A 23,861-nucleotide genomic window follows, 5' to 3' on the forward strand; every position below is an offset into this window, starting at 1 on the left:
TCAACTCAAACAGTCCTGTGACTCCTCACTAGAACTATCCTGGCCAAGGTTTTGCTAAATTGAAACACGACTGTACACAGCTCCTGAACTGGAGTGGTCAATCCCATCTTGACACATGCACCGACAAGTCAAGTACTTGACTACACCCAGCATCCTTCCGTCACTGAATTAGAAATTCAGGTAGTCCAGTGCCTAAGTGCAGTGAGTTGCTTGCAAGTCACCGTGGCGGTCTCAGGTCGGAGGGACATTTATACCCATATCCCATCAGAGCAAATCTTGACAGCAGAGATAGCTCCGGAGTCGGTCACGTTCAGTGCAGATATACCCTTATATCTCACCTGTATGCCATACCAGTGTCTCCATACTCCTTGGTTAAGAGGACAACCAACCTATATGGCACACAACGACTTATGCTTGATAAACGTTGTCGTCCTTGGTAACAACGTATCATTTGGTCGCGAACAGGTTTAAGGACTAAACGACAAATCCTCCTTTATCGAGTCTAAATAGTCCTAAGGACTTCACCACAACACAGGAGTTCATTAGAAGATGAAACAATTTGTGATGAAAAATGCCAAAATAACTTTTATTTATTTATAATTTATGTACTAATACAAAAGGAGCACAACCGTCAACAGGCTGACGATTGACTTTGGGACACTATTCCCAACATCAAGCCCTACACGGCTACACCTATGCGGTGGGTTACCACATCCCTTGGCACATGTCTTTAGGTTAAGGGCATGATAGATCACTCCTTTGTGTTTCATGTATTTTAGTTTGGCTCTATTTAGCTATTGTGTTTACAGGCATCCTACTCTTGAATTGACTATTGGCACCAAGATTGATTGATTAAAATGGTCACATCTTGGAGTTTGAATAAGCTGGAGTCTTGAGGTATGACAATGCGATAAGAGCACAAATAAATGCTGAAAAAAGGATAAATCCCAATATTAGTATGTATTAGTATTAGTTTGGGCACTCACCATTCACCAATATGGCATAACTAATATCTAAGTCCTCATATTTCTTGGCCAATGCAAGTGATAAATCCCGATATATTGGATATGATATTCAAATATAGATTAATATTGTCCAATCAATCCATTACAATTTTAACTTAACTCTTTTATTAGAAAATTCAAATTCATGACTTAAGATACTTGTTAATTTTGAATTTGTTATATTGGCTCGGATTCTAATATCTTGAATCTTATAATATCTGTCAAGATCTCAGAATTCTAGGTGTCTTTCCATTTTTATGGTCTTAATATGCTGTCCAAAATAAAATGAGATCTCGATCCATATCCATGCTCACTGAGATGGTGGAGATTCTTGGATTAAAAATCTTGCATGATAAGCACTATGACAGCAAATATCGAGCAATAAGATTGGTCAAATTATGAGGAAAAATAAAAAAACTACGGCCAACATCCTAAGGAAGAATTATGGAGGAGAATGAAAGCCTTCTAAAAGAGAAATGATAACAGCAACCTCAAAGGAATCTATTCTACAACAGAAATGGCTTGTGTCCGATATTGAAAAGGGAAAAAGAGTACAAGAAAGTGTGCAATTGCAACAGTGTGTCTAGATTTCTGTTCATATAATCCATTATACTAGTGGATGCAAGGAAAAGATAACTAAGACGAGGTCTCCCAGGAAAGCAAGAAGGTTTCAAACCTAACCATGATATGCACAAGATCAATTAGAACAACAACAATACGAATGAGACATCTTAATGATTTTCAAAGATAAAGTGAAAAGGACTTTTTAATCCTACATATTTGTTGATTTGCTCAAGATGATTTCTTCAAAAAAAGAAGAAATTTCTTGACCCAATCTATACAATATGAAACTCACAATCAATCATGAAACCTCTTAAAAGGACTTTTGAAGAGTCACAATCGCGCTTCATTTGTGCTCATGATGTTCCACAATCCTAGCTGAGCCAGACTCCTCTACTAGTTGAAAATGAACATATTTATTATAAATAATAAAATTGACTGCAAATCTGGTTTAGAACAGGCTAAGCAGTTTGATCACATCATCCACATCCACTTTGTGGTATCAAGCAATTCCTTTCCAAAATTATGAGATAAACCTGAATACATCAGCTCCAGATTGACAAGGTAGACAATGGCAGCAAACATGTTCAAATCATTAAGACAATTAAAATGAATCATCAACACCTAGTTAAACTATCTCAGATCTCACTGATTCAGCCACTTGAATAACTAGGATGCAATGGTTAAACATCATATAAATAGTTATGAACTTTGGAGGTTATTATGCAAGACCATGCATGGTTAAATATGGCATATCTTGTTTCCAAATCCAATACAGACTACAAAAAGTAATCTAGGTGGTCTACAGTGGTCTGTGTCACTTGTGGCATGATACATAAACCAAAACAATTTTAAATAAACTATCAACAAACATATAAATTAACCTAATGAGACTTCGGGATATAATTTTGTTATATGCACCTTACTTTTGCAAGATAGTTAAATGGATATAAAGGGATATTAACACAAATTAGGGAGAAGTCCACCCAAATGGGGACATGTATGAACAATTTAACTTTGAAGGAGTCCTACTACAATTAAAAAGGTCTGGATAGGTTTCACCACAAAACCTGATCAAAAGTCAAGCAACCTGCAGATCTAATCTTTTGATTGGATCTGCATCAATTTTCTAGCTGGGTTTTGCAATCGTGGCCTTGTCCACTCGATTGTTCATCATCTTCAGTCTCCACGCTAGATACTTCCAAATCTAGTGGCCACAAGATTGTCATCATCCTAATTTCTCATTTTCTGCTACCTTAGTAATAGTCCATGACTCCATGTTTCAGTTCCTTTTAGGGGGCACTTGATAAGTAGACTATTGGGTTGTTACATTCTCAGGTCTTGCTACTATCATAAGCAGTAGACCATGTCGAACAATTGCATCCAGAAACAAGATAGTTTACTTGAAAGTTTGAATGGAAAATTAAAGAAGAAGAGGAACATTCTCATCTAATCTAAGAAATTTAAAACATGCTGCATCACCCCAGTCTATAACACAAACCCATTACTACTCTCTCTCACATCATTCAATTATTCAACAGAATCTGTCAGTCTTAGTTGTCCGATGGTAAAGTATAATGAACACAGAACTTACATGTGGAAAAAAAAAAAAAAAGGCTGGCACAGTCATTGTCATTAAGAAATCCATTTTCCCTAACCACAAAGATAGAAAAACAGCCAAAGCTCTCTTTCTGGTCTCATGCCATCCTTTGTCCAGCCCAACTAAATTCCCAAGGAGGTAATCCTCCTCTTCATCTCCAAACATTTCCAAACATGTCCATGATGTTGTCACTGTTAGGGGCTTGGTTCTAAAGCCCTTCTTGCCAATGCCTTTTGCTTCTTGCACACAACCCACATTTCAAATATCAAGATATAAAAAACAAGAAGAAAAGAACCATTTGGAAGATTCAGCTCGAAATCTTCGGAACAATGATGGATTCTCATTCTCTTAAAACCAGACTTCCATATGTCAACAAACTCATTTAAAACCCAAAAAAAAAAAAAAAAAAAGATCTAGAGAGATGGGTTCCAGAAAGAACCATGGCAAAAAAGAACTCATGAACAGAAATCAAAGCCCTATGACAACACAATTGGTACAGAAATAACAAACAAATGAGATTAAAACAAACAATAGAAAGAGAGACAGAGAAGGGAAAATACCTGGGGGGACAATCTCCTCGGCTTCGTTTAGCAATTGTTACCCTTTTTCTTTTTTGCTTTTTCCCTTGCGCAGTGCGATAGGATTATTTTTGGGGCGGGGGGAGGGAGGGGGTCTCTGAGGTGTCGAAATTTTTTTTATTTTTTTCAAGGAAATTTGGATGCAGCTGTGGAGGTACAAAGAGGGCGGCAGCAAGTGCGGAACCGTCTCCTCCACTTCCAGCACAATCCGCTGAAATTGAAACGTTTTTTTTTTTTTTTTTTTTTTTTTTTTGCATTTTATACCGGACGAACCCGGAACCTCCCACCTCATTAAAAAAAAAAAAACCCGGAACCTCCCATATCCGAAGCGTGGCATTTGCTCGTATGTCGGAGTTTTTTATGTTTCCGCATGTTGGATATGGAAGACTATTGCATGCATGCATGCATACGTGCCCTCCATTTGGGATGTGGGTGTAATTCTCAAGATGTGGCAAGTGATACTCTTGAAGCATGGGTGAATGGTGGATTCAAGCACCCACAGGCTTTCCATCACCAGCATTTTTGTCCACAAAGATTCATGCCCTGCACATGATGTTATGCTGATCCATTGCAAGAAAGGTAAGGTACGAAGCAGTTCCACATGCCAAGTGCATGACCAAAATTGATACATCCAAAGATTTATGCTTTATTTGGCTTCATATTTTACTTTTTTTCTAGTGTTGTACTTATGATCCCGATGAAATGGCGATGCGTTTGACCTATCTAAAAAAGGTCGAACGTGTGACCGGTTGTGCCCAATTTTCATACCTGAATGACATCCAAACGTAGCAGAACTAGAAACTACGCCAAGTAGTTTGGATGATAAGTTATCAATGATATGTTATGTAGTATAACTAGCAAACATATATTTCGATATCCTACCAAGAGATATTCAAGTTGCAAATTTAAGAGCTTTCAAATGTTAGCATATAGGTAATCTGCATACAAACACCTCTTCCCCTCGCTAATTGGTTCCATTAATAGCTTCTTTCTCTATCAAAACTACCAAAGGTTTTACAAGAATACCCAATATCATTTTTATAAAATCTTTTCCATAAGTGTATTCATATATAATTTTCCAATTATTACTTAGTAAATGACATCATTGAGTTGGCAAAGAGAGAAATTCCCACCTTTCTTACCTACTTAAAAAGGATTGGTACTTTTTCTCCTCTTTATTTATTTCTTCCAATGAACCTTCATATAATTAATCTTTCAAGCATCAGCTGATCATAGGTCCAACTGGCCTATAACATGTCTTAGTAGGTATGCCCTATTTTTGCCAATGTTGGGAGGTTTTAGAGGTATTTGAGAAAAGCTACTCTCTTCATAGCACCCCTAACCATATAGCCTTTTATATTATTTATCAAATTAATAAATGCAAAAACTAGAAAATACAAATGTTCTTTTTATCATCTTTGTTGATCTTAAGTGCTAGTTTTTAGTATGTTAAAAATAGATCTTTTTGCATATATATCCCTACAAATAGGGCCTGTTACATATGTAGTTCTAAATATCACTATTTGTAAATATGTCTTGTCGGAGAAAATTCTGCACGGGCATATGAAAAGGCCCAAAGCCCAAGATGTCCAAGCATGATGAGCCCACCTCTGAAGTCCTTGCCAATCTATGGTCGGCCTGATCGACGCTTTATGCCTTGAGCAGACGAAAACCTATCGACGACTGCTTGGCAACCCATGTGCATAACCACCGATGTTTCCCAATCAATCGACTCTTATAGCTCAGGCTGACAGATCGATGTTGCATCCAAACGGCCAGTTCTGTCTGATCAAAAGATGATCATTAGCTCATCATGTCAAGCTGACCAACCTCTCCCTTTTGGGTGGGTCTCGGACCCTTGACTTCCTCATCCAAAGGCAGCCCAAGACGACCGACTCTTAGTCATCATTGATCAATCCTCGTCTTGACGACACCCAATTGGCAACTCAATTCAAAATTTCATACCTGCCAAGCGATAACTATCACAAAACTGATAAGATAATCACAACCGCCACATCTCAAAAATCTTGAGGATGATCTCACCATCTCACACAAGTCACAAAATTGTGCCAGCTAACTTACCAATTGAAGCTTCAGCCCTCCGTCCATAAAAGAGGCTTAAAAAGAATTCTAAAAAAAAAACATACGCCATAATTCTACCTTCCATGCTCCTCTATCTGTTAAACGAGAGTTCTAACTTGAGCATCGCAGAATCTTTGCCAGAGCAACCTCCGATGAGGACTTTTGTGCAGGTCACACCCCCGGAGGCCCACTTCGTCATCCACTCCAGCATTCTAACATCGTACGAATTCTCGCACTAATAGATTAGCACTAAAGGAAAGATCCTAATCCATTTGGAGGAGCGCAGATTGAAAGAAGCAAACAATCATGTCACCAAAGAGAGTTTCATCCCGCCACACCAATGCCACCGCCTCTCGACTAACGGAGAACCAGGCCAACAATGGAGTACAACTGTCGGTGGCGAAAACTTCTCCACCTCCCCAGCCGATGTTGGTCATAACGGATCAGTTCAACTTGCTCTTTCAGTAAGTCCAGACTTTGACAACCATCATTCAGGCGATCCAGGCTATCCCTGCTCCCCGCAGTCAGTACTGCAGCCTGATCAGGCTGTCCCTACACCTCCTTCGGTGGCATCGCTATCTTGTTGGTGCAAAAATCTGCTTGCGCCGGAGAAGCTGGAGTCGGGGAAGTCGCGGTCGCCGCCGGGACCTGCAAAGGAAGTCTAAATCGGAGGTGGGGTTGCTCCGACAAGACCCTCCGACGCTCAAGTCAGTTCTCTACCTCAACAAGAATGGAGTGCTCGAACGGAGAATTTAGCAGAGTTTTGAGATAAGAAATGAGCTTATAGAATAACGTATCTGGATTTCCCTTTTATAGGCGGAGGAAGCAATGGATTGATGACGATGTTTGTAACCGTCTGGCAGCGGACTGCCCAGGGTCAGGCGGAGTTTGCTGCGAAGTGTAGTGGAACGGACCCGTGGCTATCGCTGGGGCGTGCCACGTGGAGTCTGCCGCGTGAAGTGGGGCGGCGTTTGTCGTCGTGACTTGCCAGTGGATGGGAGAATCGCGCAGTATCCGTTGCAGGAGGTGGAGCAGGATCGTGGCCGTTTATCGTGGCTAGTCAGGTAGTAATGGAGACGCGTGGGATCCGTCATAGGGAGTGGAGCAGTGCTGCGATCGTTACTGCGGCCTGTCAGAGAGTGGTGGAGCTGCACGGAATCCGTCGCAGGAAATGTAGCAAAATCGTGGCCGTGATTGTGGCCTGGGAGTGCAGATCTGTCGGCTGAAGTTCGGCAGTGGTCGGAGTCCGACCACTGTAGAGGTCCGGACGAAGACTGTCTGCAGCCGTTGGAATTGAGGACGGAGTCCGGCTCCCACAGAAGTCTGGGCGAAGTCTTCCTGCAATCAAGGTTAAAGGCGAAGTCCGGCTCCCGTCAGAGTCCGGACAAGGCTTACCAATAGTTAACGTTGAGGACGGAGCCCGGCTCCCGTGGGAGTCCGGGCGGAGTCTGCTCGCTGCTGAAGTTATCGGCGGAGTCCGGCTCCCGTAGGAGTCCGGACGCAGTCTGTCTTGCAGCCGTTGGAGTCGAGGACGAAGCTCGGCTCCCGTAGGAGTCCGGGCGAAGTTTTCCTGCAATCAAGGTTAAAGGCGAAGTCCGGTTCCCGTAGAAGTCCGGACGGGGCTTACCAGCAGTTAACGTTGAGGACGGAGCCCGGCTCCCGTGGGAGTCCGGGCGGAGTCTGCTCGCTGCTGAAGTTATCGATGGAGTCCGGCTCCCATAGGAGTCCGGACGCAGTCTGTCTTGCAGCCGTTGAAGTCGAGGACGAAGCTCGGCTCCCGTAGGAGTCCGGGCGAAGTTTTTCTGCAATCAAGGTTAAAGGCGAAGTCCGGCTCCCGTAGGAGTCCGGACGGGGCTTACCAGCAGTTGACGTTGAGGACGGAGCCCGACTCCCGTAGGAGTCCGGGCGGAGCTGTCCTGTAGTCGATGTCGGCGGCGGAGCCCGGCTCCCGTAGGAGTCCGGGCGGAGTCTGCTTGCGGCTGAAGTTGTTGGCGTCGAGGATGAAGCCCGGCTCCCATAAGAGTCCGGGCGGAGTCTCCCTGCAATTAAAGTCAGAGGGGAGGTCCGGCTCCCGTAGGAGTCCGGACGAGGCCTACCAGCGGTTGATGCTGAGGACGGAGCCCGGCTCCCGTAGGAGTCCGGGCAGAGCTGTCCTGTAGTCGATGTCGGCGGCGGAGCCCGGCTCCCGTAGGAGTCCGGGCGGAGTCTGCTTGCGGCTGAAGTTGTTGGCGTCGAGGATGAAGCCCGGCTCCCATAAGAGTCCGAGCGGAGTCTCCCTGCAATTAAAGTCAGAGGGAAGGTCCGGCTCCCGTAGGAGTCCGGACGAGGCCTACCAGCGGTTGATGCTGAGGACGGAGCCCGGCTCCCGTAGGAGTCCAGGCGGAGCTGTCCTGTAGTTGATGTCGGCGGTGGAGCTCGGCTCCCGTAGGAGTCCGGGCGAAATCTGTTTGCGGCTGAAGTTGTTGGCGTCGAAAATGAAGCCCGGCTCCCATAAGAGTCCGGGCGGAGTCTCCCTACAATTAAAGTCAGAGGGGAGGTCCGGCTCCCGTAGGAGTCCGGACGAGGCCTACCAGCGGTTGATGCTGAGGACGGAGCCTGGCTCCCGTAGGAGTCCGGGCGGAGCTGTCCTGTAGTCGACGTCGGCGGCGGAGCCCGGCTCCCGTAGGAGTCCGGACGAAGTCTGCTCGTAGCTGTTGGAGTTATCGGTGATGGAGCCTGGCTCCTGTAGGAGTCCGGGCGGAGCTGTCATGTAGTCGATTCCACTGAAGACTTCGGCTGTGGGTATTTTATACCCAACACCAGTCTCCCTACTTTCGAGTTTGAATTTCAAACGAAGAAAGTACAGAGAGAGAGATGGGCACAGCCGAAACCGTCCCTTCGAATCCTGCGCACTGCCGCCTCCAGATATTTTGGCATTAAATGTGCGCGTGCCGGAGTCTTTTCGAATTGGAGCGGTATGAGGGGACGCTCCGAAATTCTCGCAGGTACACTGGCCTAGGTACGGCGCAATTATGATCCTGCCAACCGTCAGCCACTTTTAGCCGTCTGTCAGGGGGAGTGAGACACGTGTCGGATGCGGACTGGCCCGGGGGATTCACGATCATTATGGCGCCGGATCCCAGGGTCTATTTAAACCCGTCCTCCCACCTTTAGGCGTCCTACTCCGTTCCTGAGTTCTCACTAGTGTCTGTCTTCTCTTCGAGAGCCCTGCTTCAGTGAGCATCTTCTCGAGCCGTAGGCGCCTCCCATTTTTCGTCCCTCAGGTCCCTCAAAGTAATATAGGTTAGTGCCAACCTTCCTCTCACCGCCTAGGGGCTTCTTTTCTCGTCATTACTTTTGTGCATCCCTCCGAGTTAGTCTTCGGCCTCTCGTTCCCCTTTCGGTCCGTCTTTTTAGGGTCCTTTAGATCCCCCCTTCGAAACTACTTAAAATGTCCTCTGGCTCTTCTGCTCCCAGCAGTTTCGAGAGTTCTTCTGCTTCAAACCCCTAGGTTCCTGTCTCTATGGACGAACCCGCGTCTGGGGCTGGGCTTCGCCCGATTTTTGCACCGAGCGTTATTCTATGTTCCTTGACTTCGGAGGAACTCCTTCTGATAAGGGTTCAGTATGGAGTTCCTCCGGAGTACGATCTGGAGCTTCCAGGCCCCTCTGACCGGGCCAGCACTCCCCCTCCCAGTCGCTTTTGTTTGTACCAGGAAGCATTCCGTGCCGGACTCCGGCTTCCGCTTCCTTCCTTTGTCGCTGCCCTCTTCCGCTTCTTGGACATCTCCCTCGCTTCCGTGGCCCCGAATTCCTTTAGGTTTTTGATAGGGTTTCTCTCCCTCTGCCACGTAGTCGAGGTTCAGCCGTCTCTCTCCTTGTTTATGTTGGGAATAGTGTCCCAAAGCCAATCGTCAGCTTGTTGACGGTTGTGCTCCTTTTGTATTAGTACATGAATTATAAATAAATAAAAGTTATTTTGGTATTTTTTCATCACAAATGTTTCATCTTCTAATGAACTCCTGTGTTGTAGTGAAGTCCTTAGGACTATTTAGACTCGACAAAGGAGGATTTGTCGTTTAGTCCTTAAACATGTTCGCGATCAAATGATACGTTGTTACCAAGGACGACAACATTTATCGAGCATAGGTCGTTGTGTGCCATATGGGTTGGTTGTCCTCATAACCAAAGAGTATGGAGACACTGGTATGGCATACAGGTGAGATGTAATGGTACATCTGCACTGAACGTGACCAACTCCGGAGCTATTTCTGCTGTCAAGATTTGCTCCGATGGGATATGGGTATAAATGTCCCTCTGACCTGAGACCGCCACGGTGACTTGCAAGCAACTCACTGCACTTAGGCACTGGACTACCTGAATTTCTAATTCAGTGACGGAAGGTTGCTGGGTGTAGTCAAGTACTTGACTTGTCGGTGCGTGTGTCAAGATGGGATTGACCACTCCAGTTTAGGAGTTGTGTACAGTCGTATTTCAATTTAGCAAAACCTTGGCCAGGGTAGTCCTAGTGAGGAGTCACAGGACTAATTGAGTTGAGCACGATTCGGATGATATCATCAGGGTTGACAGTTTAACTCTGAGTCATCCTAAACACAGGGGTCAAAAGGGATGAATTATATGGTAACCATATTCACGTAGGTTCTGAATGTTGCGATTGCGATTATTCGACCTATCTGGTCGTCGGGTACCATTGCTAGATGGTCACTTCGATTAGTACAGAAATTGGTTCCTGTGCTACCGGCTTAGGTTCGAACCTGCGGGGTCACACACATTAGAGGTTCCTTTCTGATCTGATGGCTGATTATGAGTCTTATCTATCTGGAACTCTATGATTGAGAATTAGGATTCTCTAATCATGAGTTCCACACATTTTGGGTACCGGGGTCAAAATTTTGAATTTCGAATTTTGAATTTGAAATTTGAACTCTTTGATCAGGGTTTCATATCGATGGTCTCTGATGCCTGATTGCCCATCGAATTTGGATTCAACATTTATGAGAGGTTTAATTAGTGATTTAATCACTAATTAACTCAATTTGATTGAGTAATTATTTTTGGATCAAGTCCAATTGAATTGGATTCAGTTTGGATTGACCCGATTAGGTTAAATGTTGACCTAATCGCTAAGGTGGTTTAGTCCCTGATTTGATCAGAGGTTAGGTTTAGTTAATTCCTGATTTGATTAGGATTTTATTAAGCCTAATTAAGCCTAATTATGTTGGGTTTAATTTGGTCTAATTGTGCTCAACCTATTTTAAACTAGGTTGGCTCAATTTGAATCAAACCACCTTGTTTTAAATTCTCTGCGTCACCCAACTTCCTTGCACCCATTTGAATTCACGAGAAGAAACTTCTCGTGAAATTTTTCTCACGCAAAACCCTTCCCCACATCCTCATTTGTGCGCCATATGGATGGATAAAATAATTAGTTAGCCATTCAAATTCAAAGCATGTTTGAATTTGAATGGATAACTTATCACTTGCCCTTTCATCCTTATCCATTTTGTGCGCCACATTACTTACACGAGAAAAGGTTTCTCGTGAAACTTTTTCTACGCACAAAGAGCCATGCCCCTTCTCTTCTCATGCCCAAAAGGATAGGGATAAGTTGGTTTTCGTTTGAATTCAAATTTGATTTGAATTCAAATGTGTAACCTCTTGTCTTTATCCTCTCATGCGGATAAGACATGTTCGACGTTGTTTTAAAAAGGGGAGAAAGGTGGGACGTGCATAGAAAAATTAGGAGAGAAACTTTGGGGCGTGAGGAAGGCTTCTGCGCAAGGTGAAGGTCCAAAACCTTTCGAGAGAAAAAGAAAGAAAAGAGAGAAAATTGGGCGCAGGATTTTTGGTGTGTACCCTAGGGTTTCTACCTAGGGTTCGGGAAGTGAGATTGGTGTGCCACGAGTGTCGTGAGTCCACCAAATTTCAGAGAGAGATCCATCAGCCTCTCAAGTAACTGTGTAGATGATCCGAAGCATCCAAGAAGTCGGCACACATCGATCGAAGGAGTTTGATCAACATCTGCCATCAAAAGGGTGAAATCACAAACTAGCATTCGTGAGGAGCTGATCAGACGGGAGCTTCGTGTGGACGATCCGCAGAGGCCAGACAGTTGGGTGGCTGCGACGTGATAATCAGAGCCCTCCGACGGTGATCAGATTGCGGTGATCAACTACCCGCAAAAGGTGATGTGTTCTGAACACAGTACTGTAAAACGTTTACTGATTCAACTTTGAATTTCAAATTTAAATGCATGCTGTTGTATCATATTTAGATCCTAATGTAGGGTTAATTAGTATTAATTAATGAGATTAATTAATAATTCTACTGTAAAATAGTAATTTTGAAAAAGTTTTAAAATTACCATTTTGCCCCTGCACTAAATTTTCACTTCAGTTTAGGCATTTTTATACCTTCAAACACCATCCTTCGGCGAAGGACTGGTGGTACTTCTCCCCCCAGTTCGGTAAGAAGGGGTTGCTGAAAGGTGCTCCTTCTTCGATCCACAATTGGAAGGAGAAATACCTCTTCGTCCACTGCCCGACCCTGGAACTGGGCCTGCCCCCTTGGGGCTCTCTGAGGGATTCTGTCCGTCGGGCTCCCAGCCTGGGGGAGGACGACCTCCAGGCCGCTCAGAAGCTTCTAACTTATCCCGCTCCTTCCCTTCCTAATCTTCTGAGGGAGCAGCTTCTTTTCAACGTCGGCCTGAGCCCCCAGGATCCAGCGAGTATTCATCTTATCTTTTCTTTTCTTGCCTTTCTCCTCTTCTTCTTTTTACCTCTTTTTCCTTCCCCTTCTCTTCTTTTTCTTTCTTCTTTTTTTTTCTCTTTTTTTTTTTTTTGACTCTTGATTGATCGGTGTTGCTTCTTTTTCCCCTTTTTCTTCTTTCTTCCTTTTTTTTTTTTTTTTTTTTAGGAATGGACGCCGAAGCAGCGCGGATGCTCGTCAGGGGCATGAGAGCTCAGAAGAGAAAGGGCGCGGCGGCCTCCGGATCGGCGAAGAGGGCCAGGGCGGAGGAGACGAGCTTGGCTGCGCCCGTCCAGGCGGCCCCGGCCATCGACATTCCCTCAGATGCCGAGCCAGTGACCCCCCGGGCCTCCTCGAGGAGCCCGCCGACTGGGGCCCCCGCTCTGGGGGTTCGCTCCACGAAGGCGCCCGCCACGGGGAGGAGGAGGAAATCGGTGGCTCGCAGGGCAAGTAGCCACCGAGCTGCTGTAGATGAGTCCGTCTGCTCCGAGGAGGGATCGAAGAATCCCTTCAACGATAGGGACTTGATCAAGCGGTTGATCGACGGCTGCATCCTGTCCGACGTCGTGGAGAGGATCGACCGTGCCGATCCTGAGCAGCGGGCTTGGAACTCTTTGGGGTCCTTCCTCGAGGTAAACGGATCTTTATTTACACGGTCACTCGGCTTTTGTCATAATTCTCTATCCGTCCTTGCAGATTGGGCACCAGCTCTTCGCCTATATCGAGGCGGTGAGCCGCATGAGGAGGGACATCCTCCAGGCGGAGGGACGCTGCCAAGCCGAGGTTGCCCACCTCCAAGCAAAGTCGGCTGAAGTAGCCGCCCTCCAGGAGGCCCTGGAAAGAGAGAAGCAAGCCCGGGAGGAGGAGAGGCAGATCTTGGAGGAGTCGGCGAGGAAGGCGGAGGCCGAGGTCGCCCATTTGGTCGAGCAAACTCCGATCCTGGTCTCGGAGGCCAGGGCCCTTGCGGTGGAGGAATTCAAGGCCTCCGCGGAGATGAGGGACCTGAATGTCCAGTTCGGCCAGGAGGCGTTCACCAAGGGGTTCGAGCTCTGCCAAGAGAAGGTGGCCAGCAAATTCCCCGAGCTCGACCTTGGCTTCCTTGAGGAGTCCGAAGATGAGGCCGGTCCCTCATCTGCCGCCACTGCGGTCGCACCCCCCGCGCCGAGTTCTCCACCTCCCGCCCCTGAGGTCTGAGACCTCTGATCTTGTGTCCTTATTTTGTCGCAATATTTTCTTTCTGTTTGTCTTCAAAATTATTCAATCAATAAAGTCGAATTTCTTGTTGTGGATGACTTCTCCCTCCCCCTCCTCCTTCTTTCTGCTTTTCTCCTTGCAATGAGTCGTTCCCTGATGCTTTTGCCTTCCGATGGCAGTGCCCTGCAGAAGCACTCCCCTTGCCCCTGGGGGTCCCGCTGAAATCGACAATCCAGCGGTTGAAAAAGGAGGTCCTTCACCTGACGAAGAAGTTGAAGAAGACGGAAGGCGAGCTCTGCAAATCGAGAGAAGGCCATTCTGAAGCCGTCGCTGAGGCCGCCCACTTTCGGAGTCTCCATGTGAAGGCGATCATGGATTACAGCCAGAGGAAGGCGAACTTCGCAAAGGAACTCGAGGGGTGCAAGAAGAGCACCAGCAACCGTATTTGGGCTCAAGAAGCCAGGATCAGCGCCCTTAAGGTGGAACTGTCAGCTGCGAAGAGGAAGATCAGCCAGCTGGAAGGAAATTCATCCCGGCTCTTGGCCCGGGTCGATGATGAACAGAAGTGGTCGCAGAAGGTCTCCGACCTTCAGAAGCAGCTTCAAGACACCGAGATGAGCCACGACGTGCAGCGGGCTAGCTGGCACCGGTAGGTGGAAGAGTATAAAGGGAGATTCCGGACGGCGGCCGATGAAGTCGTTCGTCTCCAGAGGCAGCTGGCTAACAAGGCGCAGCTTACTTCCGCCCAAGATTTTGAAGAGCTCCAAGCCCTGAGAGGCACTGTTGAAGGGATTTCTGTCTCCCTCGGGGAGAAGACAGCCGAGCTGCAACAAGTGAAGATCCAACTGGCACTTGAGCGGCGGGCCGTCGCAGACGCGAAGGCGGAGTTCGAAGTTTTGAGGAAGAGGCATCGAGAAGCGGAGGCTGAGAGCCAGCAATTTCGTCGGGCGCTCCAGGATGCACTGTGGAAGAGGGAAGAGCTAGAAGGAGAAATAGAGAATCTGAGGCAGTCCTGGTTGAGGGACGGAATAGATAACTCTAGGTTGAGGGAGCAGGGCCTCCTTAGAGCTCTTTTTGTCTTTTTGCCTTATCATGTAGTTACTTCCTTTTTGTCATTTTGCCCTTCTTTCCTTGGCCTTCCTGGCTTTGTAGTGTGTATATCGAAAATGAAATAAAAAGAGCGTTTTGCGTTGCCTCGTCTGTGCGCTGCACTATATCGCTGTCTGTCGATCCTTTCTTGCCATCTGACTTGCCTGATGTTGACATCGTTGGGAGGGGGCTTTTTCCTTTCATCTGATCTTGTTAACCGGCCAGGTTTCGCCACCATTAACCCTTATTGTAGAAGTCATGGATGGAGCCCGACTCTCGTAGGAGTCCGGCTGAAGTCTTCCTTGTAGGCGGAACCCGGCTCCCGTAGGAGTTCGGGGAAAGTCTTCCTTGTAGGCGGAACCCAGCTCCCGTAGGAGTCCGGGTGGAGTCTTCCTTGTAGGCGGAACCCGGCTCCCGTAGGAGTCCGGGTAAAGTCTTCCTTGCAGGCAGAACCCGGCTCCCGTAGGAGTCCGGGGGAAGTCTTCCTTGTAGGCGGAACCCAGCTCCCGTAGGAGTCCGGGTGAAGTCTTCCTTGCGGGCGGAACCCGGCTCCCGTAGGAGTCCGGGTGAAGTCTTCCTTGTAGGCGAAACCCGGCTCCCGTAGGAGTCCGGGCGAAGTCTTCCTTGCGGGCGGAACCCGGCTCCCATAGGAGTCCGGGTGAAGTCTTCCTTGTAGGCGGAACCCGGCTCCCGTAGGAGTCCGGGTGAAGTCTTCCTTGTAGGCGGAACCCGGCTCCCGTAGGAGTCCGGGTGAAGTCTTCCTCGCGGGCGGAACCCGGCTCCCGTAGGAGTCCGGGTGAAGTCTTCCTCGCGGGCGGAACCCGGCTCCCATAGGAGTCCGGGTGAAGTCTTCCTCGCGGGCGGAACCCGGCTCCCGTAGGAGTCTGGGTGAAATCTTCCTTGCGGGTGGAACCCGGCTCCCGTAGGAGTCCGGGTGAAGTCTTCCTTGTAGGCAGAACCCGACTCCCGTAGGAGTTCGGGTGAAGTCTTCCTTTGCATCGTGAACGAAACCCGACTCCCGTAGGAGTCCGGGCCTTCCATTTTGCTCGAGCCGGTGTGAGGTTCTCCCCTCGTTACCAGCCTGACTGTGGGGGCGCGTTAGGGCACTGTAAGGCCTCTCCCCCCATCCGGTCTAAAAGAACCGGGCCTTCGACTTTGCTCATGTCAGGATGAGGTTCTCCTCCTGTTCCTGACATGGCTATGGGGGCACATTAGGGCGTTGTAAGGCCTCTCCCCCCATCCGGTCTAAAAGAACCGGGCCTTTGACTTTGCTCATGTCAGGACGAGGTTCTCCTCCTGTTCCTGACATGACTGTGGGGGCACATTAGGGTGTTGTAAGGCCTCTCCCCCCATCCGGTCTAAAAGAACCGGGCCTTTGACTTTGCTCATGTCAGGACGAGGTTCTCCTCCTGTTCCTGACATGGCTGTGGGGGCACATTAGGGCGTTGTAAGGCCTCTCCCCCCATCCGGTCTAAAAGAACCGGGCCTTTGACTTTGCTCATGTCAGGACGAGGTTCTCCTCCTGTTCCTGACATGGCTTTATTTTTGGAGGGATCATATCCAGTCATAATAAATCCACGCCAGGTGGGAAGGGCACGTTAGGTAGAAAGGAAAGTAGATTCAAGGTGAAATCGTAAGTGATACATTTACAGTTTTCCCGCTCCTCCTTGAAGCCCTCCGGTGATGGAGTCGATGGTCCCGATGGGAGGCCGGTCCCTGGGTTGCTCCTCCCTTCTCTGCGGTTCAGGCTGTGGAAGGGCTCTTGGCCGATCTCCTCTACCCTCAGGCCTGCGGCGGATGAATCTGTCGAGTCGACCTCGCCGAATGAGCTCCTCGATCTCGTCCTGGAGCTGGATGCATTCCTCTGTATCGTGGCCGTGGTCGCGGTGGTAGAGGCAGAACTTGTTGGGGTTGCGCTTCCCGGGGTGTGTGCGCATCCTCTCCGATCTAGGGAGCTGCTCCCTGACCTCCATTAATACCTGGGCCTTCGAGGCGTTGAGGGGGGCGTAGTTGCGAAATCTCCCTGGTGGGGAGCCCCGTCGAACCCCGCAGTCTGGGCTTCACTGCCTGCGTGCCCGGGGTGGAGTATGGGCGCGCTTATGTCCAGGAGGGGATCGGGAATGCGGCCGGGCTTCCTTTGGCCTTTTCTCAACTGCGGGCTTACTCGAATCTCCCGCTTGCCGCTCCCTTGCTGTCTCTTCGTCCTTCATTTTGAAGGCTTCTTCCGCTCGGGCGTATCCTTCAGCCCGAGCCAGTAAATCGGCAAAATCCATGAGGTACTTCTTCTCCAGAGAGAACAAAAGATCATTCTTCTGAAGGCCACCTTTCAGGGCGGCCATGGCAACTGATTGGTCCAAGTTCCGGACCTCCAACACCGCGATGTTAAAGCGGTTGACATAGGCCCGTATGGACTCCCCTTCCCTCTGCTTGATGTTGATGAGGGACTCCGAACCCTTCCGGGGGCGCCGGCTGCTGACAAAATGGGCCACAAATTGGTGGCTCATTTGATCGAAGGAAAAGATGGTATCCGGCTTCAAAGCCGAGTACCAGTTCCTCGCTGTTCCCTTCAAAGTAGACAGAAAAGCCCGGCATAAGATGGCGTCAGGAGCACCGTGAAGCAGCATCATCATCCGGAAGGCGTCCAGATGATCAATCGGATCTGAAGTCCCGTCGTAGCTTTCGAACTAGGGAAGCTTGAAGTTTGACGGGATCGGTTCCTGCATGATCATTTGAGAGAAGAGAGGGTCAGTACAAATATCCTCACCATGAGCGGGGGGTGCGTGGCGGAGTTCTTCAATCCGCCGGTTCATCTCCTGGAGCCTCCGGTCCAGGAAATCCTCTCGACTTCGAGTCTCGAGGGCCTCTGGCAGAGCGGGGGCAGGGATCTTCCAGGGGTGGAGTCGTGGTCCGATTGAGGGCTCTCTACCCTCGGATTTGTTTTTTCGGGAAGGACGGGGTGGCTGGCCCAGGTGGCTCGCCCCGCCGTCGGGTTCTGACATTCCGGAGATGCCCTTTCCGGGTGCGCCGACGCCTGCGGTTGCTGCTGCTGCATTGCTTGCACAGCTTCGATGAGGCCTCTGACCTGCTGTGCCAGCAAGTCAAATTGCTCCGCGCCGACCGCCGCCGCTGGAAGAGGAGGAGGAGGCTGGGAAACAGGAGGGGAGGCCGGAGCCTGAGATCTGGCCGCGGAGGCCGTGGACCGTCGTGTGGACGCCTTGCGTGGAGGCATCGAGCGTGGATCTCGTCGGAGAAAATTAGGAGTGGGTGTCGGAGAGACGATCGGAGGCGGCTCCGTTGAACACTCCTTTAAGAACAAGGGTACTGCGAAGGTTCAGGCCCTTCCTCTAGCGCCAATCCTGTTGGTGCAAAAATCTGCTTGCATCGGAGAAGCTGGAGTCGGGGAAGTCGCGGTCGCCGCCGGGACCTGCAAAGGAAGTCTAAACCGGAGGTGGGGTTGCTCCGGCAAGACCCTCCGACGCTCAAGTCAGTTCTCTGCCTCAACAAGAATGGAGTGTTCGAACTGAGAATTTAGCAGAGTTTTGAGATAAGAAATGAGCTTATAGAATAACGTATCTGGGTCCTCCTTTTATAGGCGGAGGAAGCAACGGATTGATGGCGACGTTTGTAACCGTCTGGCAGCGAACTGCCCAGGGTCAGGCAGAGTTTGCTGCGAAGTGTAGTGGAACGGACCCGTGGCTATCGCTGGGGCGTGCCACGTGGAGTCTGCCGCATGAAGTGGGGCGGCGTTTATCGTCGTGACTTGCCAGTGGATGGGAGAATCGCGCAGTATCCGTTGCAGGAGGTGGAGCAGGATCGTGGCCGTTTATCGTGGCTAGTCAGGTTGTAATGGAGACGCGTGGGATCCGTCATAGGGAGTGGAGCAGTGCTGCGATCGTTACTGCGGCCTGTCAGGGAGTGGTGGAGCTGCACGGAATCCGCCGCAGGAAATGTAGCAGAATCATGGCCGTGATTGTGGCCTGGGAGTGCAGATCTGTCGGCTGAAGTTCGGCAGTGGTCGGAGTCCGACCACCGTAGAGGTCCGGACGAAGACTGTCTGCAGCCGTTGGAATTGAGGACGGAGCCCGGCTCCCACAGGAGTCCGGGCGAAGTCTTCCTGCAATCAAGGTTAAAGGCGAAGTCCGGCTCCCGTCGGAGTCCGGACAAGGCTTACCAGCAGTTAACGTTGAGGATGGAGCCCGGCTCCCGTGGGAGTCTGGGCGGAGTCTGCTCGCTGCTGAAGTTATCGGCGGAGTCTGGCTCCCGTAGGAGTCCGGACGCAGTCTGTCTTGCAGCCGTTGGAGTCGAGGACGAAGCTCGACTCCCGTAGGAGTCCGGGCGAAGTTTTCCTGCAATCAAGGTTAGAGGCGAAGTCCGGTTCTCGTAGGAGTCCGGACGGGGCTTACCAGCAGTTAACGTTGAGGACGGAGCCCGGCTCTCGTGGGAGTCCGGGCGGAGTCTACTCGCTGCTGAAGTTATCGGTAGAGTCCGGCTCCCATAGGAGTCCGGACGCAGTCTGTCTTGCAGCCGTTGGAGTCGAGGACGAAGCTCGGCTCCCGTAGGAGTCCGGGCGAAGTTTTCCTGCAATCAAGGTTAAAGGCGAAGTCCGGCTCCCGTAGGAGTCCAGACGGGGCTTACCAGCAGTTGACGCTGAGGACGGAGCCCGGCTCCCGTAGGAGTCCGGGCGGAGCTATCCTGTAGTCGATGTCGGCGGCGGAGCCCGGCTCCCGTAGGAGTCCGAGCGGAATCTGCTTGCGGCTGAAGTTCTTGGCGTCGAGGATGAAGCCCGGCTCCCATAAGAGTCCGGGCGGAGTCTCCCTGCAATTAAAGTCAGAGGGGAGGTCCGGCTCCCGTAGGAGTCCGGACGAGGCCTACCAGCAGTTGATGTTGAGGACGGAGCCCGGCTCCCGTAGGAGTCCGGGCGGAGCTGTCCTGTAGTCGATGTCGGCGGTGGAGCCCGGCTCCCGTAGGAGTCCGGGCGGAATCTGTTTGCGGCTGAAGTTGTTGGCGTCGAGGATGAAGCCCGGCTCCCATAAGAGTCCGGGCGGAGTCTCCCTGTAATTAAAGTCAGAGGGGAGGTCCGGCTCCCGTAGGAGTCCGGATGAGGCCTACCAGCGGTTGATGCTGAGGATGGAGCCCGGCTCCCGTAGGAGTCCGAGCGGAGCTGTCCTGTAGTCGACGTCGGCGGCGGAGCCCGGCTCCCGTAGGAGTCCGAACGAAGTCTGCTCGTAGCTGTTGGAGTTATCGGTGACGGAGCCCGGCTCCCGTAGGAGTCCGGGCGGAGCTGTCATGTAGTCGATTCCACTGAGGACTTCGGCTGTGGGTATTTTATACCCAACAGCTATCGAATCTAGCTTCACAACTGCTGCCACCACTAGAACAATACGGACACCCCTGCAAAGCTCAGAGACAAGACATATTCGCCAGGGCCGCCAGAGCTACCCCAGAATCAAGAAGATGGCGATCTCTGAGTCCCCGATCAGGTCACGATTCAACTCTTGGTCGGCAATCTCCTCAATACTCTGAGGCTTATACCACCCGAGACCCTGTGCTCGAGAGATAGCTTCAGAAACTTGATCAGCAGATCGATGCGATTAGCAATATCTCCTCGACGCCATATGATGGGCTCAAAAGTGACCCATCCTTCGATTAGAAGATCAAGTAGGAGCCACTTCTTCGACACTTCAAGGCTCCATGGTTTGAAATCTACAATGGGACTGTCGATCCCGTCGACCATCTTGAGACCTTTAGGACGGCAATGCTTCTCCATGGAGCAATCGATGCCATTCTTTGTCGAGCATTCCCCACTAAAGGGGACAGCCCAACACTAGTATTCTAGTTTGAAACCGGTCTCGATCTACTCCTTCGAAGAGTGGAGCCGATCTTTCATCGACCATTTCGTCAGCAGCCAACGTCAGCAAAAGTAATCTGACTACCTCTACACTGTCAGATAGAAGGAGGATGAGTCGATTCGAGCTTTCATTAGTCGCTTCAATGCGGCCATCTTAAAAATCCATGGCTTGGATCAATCGGTCGTAATGTCCACGATGATGAGCGGACTCCTGAAGAATGACCTTAAGAAGTCATTAGTAAAGACCTATTCTTAGGACTTTCTCGATATGTTAGTCTGGATAGAAAAATACGCCTACATGGAGGAGGTCTTCACTGAAGATGAAACCCCCACTAGCTCTGTAGTAGGCGAAAGCAAAATAAAGAGCGCTCTTCGAAACGAGAGGAGAGAACCTGACAATGCTCCAGGTCCCCATCTTAGAAGCCAAAAAATGGGACTTCTCCTTAGAACTACCGACCCCAGAGCCTGGATCGGTGCACCTCACTGTCGAGGAGATATAATAACTATACCACATTGAATGCACCAAGGACTCAGGTATTTATGAAAATTAGGGGATAGCTCCCAAAGGCAAGGAGGCTATAGATGTTCTCGAATCAAAAAAAATCTGAATAAGTACTGTCTGTACCACTAAGACCACGATCATGACATAAAGGAGTGCATTCAACTCCAAGACGAGATCGAAGATTTTATCAGGTGTGGTCATCTCGATCGATTCATCCGATGAAGGTGGGAGTAGCAAAAGAAAGGTAGAGGTCCCCTCGATCAGTAAAGCAACCACAACGAATGGGACCACAAGAAGACCAACCCCTAGCTCATGTAATAAACACCATCACTGGGGGGGCAACATAGTGGAAGAGCCGGTGGAGACGAAGGAACGGCCAAAAAGTAGAAAATTGGAGAACTGATAACTTTCACCAAGGAGGATGCCCAAAGAATTCAGTTCTCGCACAATAATGCGATCATTGTAAATTTAAATATTACAAATTATGATGTACGCCATATCTTGATTAATAATAGAAGCTCTATCGATGTCTTATTTTATGATGCCTTCTCAAAGATAGGAATATCTGATGATCAGCTGGGGAGGATAGATTCTTCACTTGTCAGATTTATCGAGAATGCTATCTTCGTGGAAGGAGTCATCATGCTACCTATGAAAGGCAATCAATTTTTTGTCCAGTCCACTACCCAAATTGACTTTCTAATCATCCGAGCACTCTCAACTTACAATGCCAACCTTGGTTGATTAGGTTTGAATGCGCTTCGAGCTGTTGTCTCCACATATCACCTCAAGATAAAATTTTTGATGGCATATGGAGTCAGAAAAGATCGATGGATATTAAGACTTGGCATGCCTTTACTACAATATTGCTCTCTAAGGAGCTCGACCTGCTAAGTCATATTTGGTTAAGGGGTTAGATACCCACGATAAGCTGATCAAAGAATGTGAAGAATCGATCAATGACCTCATTTCAGTCCCCTTAGCTAATGGAAACCAAGAGCATACAGTCCAGATCGGATCAAGGCTGGATCAGGTAATGAAAGACCAACTAACCTTCTTCTTGTAGAAAAATACGGATGTCTTTGTCTGGATGCCAGCAGACATGCCGAAAATTGATCCCTCAATAATCATGCATCGATTGAATGTGAGCCCAAACCATCGCCCCTTCAAGCAAAAGAAGAGGAGCTTTGCACCAGAGCAGCAAAAGATGATAGGTGAAGAGATGGATAAGCTCCTCCTGTGGGTTTCATCAAGGAAATAAACTATCTGAAGTGGATAGCAAATGTAGTTATGATAAAGAAGGCAAATAAAAAATGACAAATCTGCATCGACTTCACTGACTTAAATAAGGCTGATCCAAAAGACAGCTACCCCCTATCAAGGATTGATCAGCTGATCGATGCCCCATCGGACCATGAACTCTTATTCTTCATGGATACCTTTTCTGACTATAACCAAATCCGGATGGCATCTGAGGATGAGGATAAAATATTTTTTTATCACTGATCGAGGTCTCTTCTGTTACAAGATCATGCCTTTTGGTCTAAAAAATATAGGTGCAACTTATCAGCATCTTGTAAATAAAATTTTCAAGGATTAGATTTGGCGAAACATGAAAGTGTATATGGACGGCATGCTTGCAAAAAGCAAATATGCAAGAATCCATATCGATGACCTCAAGGAAGCCTTTGCTATCCTACAAAAGTACAAGATGAAGTTAAACCCAACCAAGTATGCTTTTAGAGTGACTTTTGAAAAATTTTTAGGCTTCATGGTATCTAGTCGAGAAATAGGAGCCAACTCAAAGAAGATCAGGACTGTGCAAGAAATGGCTCCCCCAAGAATGATCAAAGAGGTGCAATGCCTTATGGAAAGGATTGTTGTTTTGAATTGATTTATCTCAAGATTGGCTGAACAATATTTGTCATTTTTTCAAGTGTTGAAGCAACTAAGAACTTTCAATGGACTGAAGAGTGTCAAAAAGCTTTCACCAACCTCAAAAACTACCTTGGTTCCACTCTACTGCTCAGTAAGCCCAATCTTGATGAATAATTATTTTTGTACCTTGTGATTTTGCCTGTTGCTATGAGTGCAGTACTGATGCAAGAGTGGAACAAGATTCAAAAGCACATCTACTACATCAGTTGAATCCTCAGAGATGTATAGATCGATACTCGAAGCTAGAGAAACTGACTTATGCTCTTCTTATTGCGGTCCAAAAGCTCCAATCTTACTTTCAAGCTCACACCATCATCCTCTCGACAGATCAACTGATAAAGAGCATCCTTCATCGGCTAGACACGTCCAGGTGGATTGTGAAATGGGCAATTGAGCTTTTTGAGTTCGACATTCAGTATCGGCCTCGATCATCCATCAAGGTTTTGATCTTGGCCGACTTCATAACTAAGTGCACCATTCTAGATGAGCCAATTGAACAAGAAGAGGCTGAGCCGCATGCTCTAATCGAAAAGGGCCCTTCGAAGGCTAATGATGATTCTTGGGTGATGTACGTGGACAGTGAAGTGAATTTTAGTACAGGGGTAAAACGATAATTCTAAACTTTTTCAAAATTACTATTTTATAGTAGAAATTATTAATTAATCTAATTAATTAATATGTATAAACTCTACACAAGGATCTAAATATGATATATACAT

The 23,861-nt window shown here is 48.4% G+C and overlaps 1 protein-coding gene across 4 annotated transcripts in view; it reads right to left on the reverse strand.

Annotated features, from left to right (window-relative positions):
- The window catches only part of LOC105032498 (CSC1-like protein At4g02900), a 120,055-nt gene extending 116,100 nt beyond the window's left edge, over window positions 1-3,955 (reverse strand). For all 4 annotated transcript variants that reach the window (XM_010906956.4, XM_073261188.1, XM_073261189.1 and 1 more), the window contains exon 1: window positions 3,726-3,955. The gene's annotated coding sequence lies outside the window, so the exon portion shown is untranslated. The remainder of the gene's footprint in view (window positions 1-3,725) is intronic.
- Window positions 3,956-23,861: the final 19,906 nt, after the last annotated feature.

This window comes from Elaeis guineensis, chromosome 7, assembly GCF_000442705.2.
Source record: "Elaeis guineensis isolate ETL-2024a chromosome 7, EG11, whole genome shotgun sequence".
Taxonomy (NCBI): domain Eukaryota; kingdom Viridiplantae; phylum Streptophyta; class Magnoliopsida; order Arecales; family Arecaceae; genus Elaeis; species Elaeis guineensis.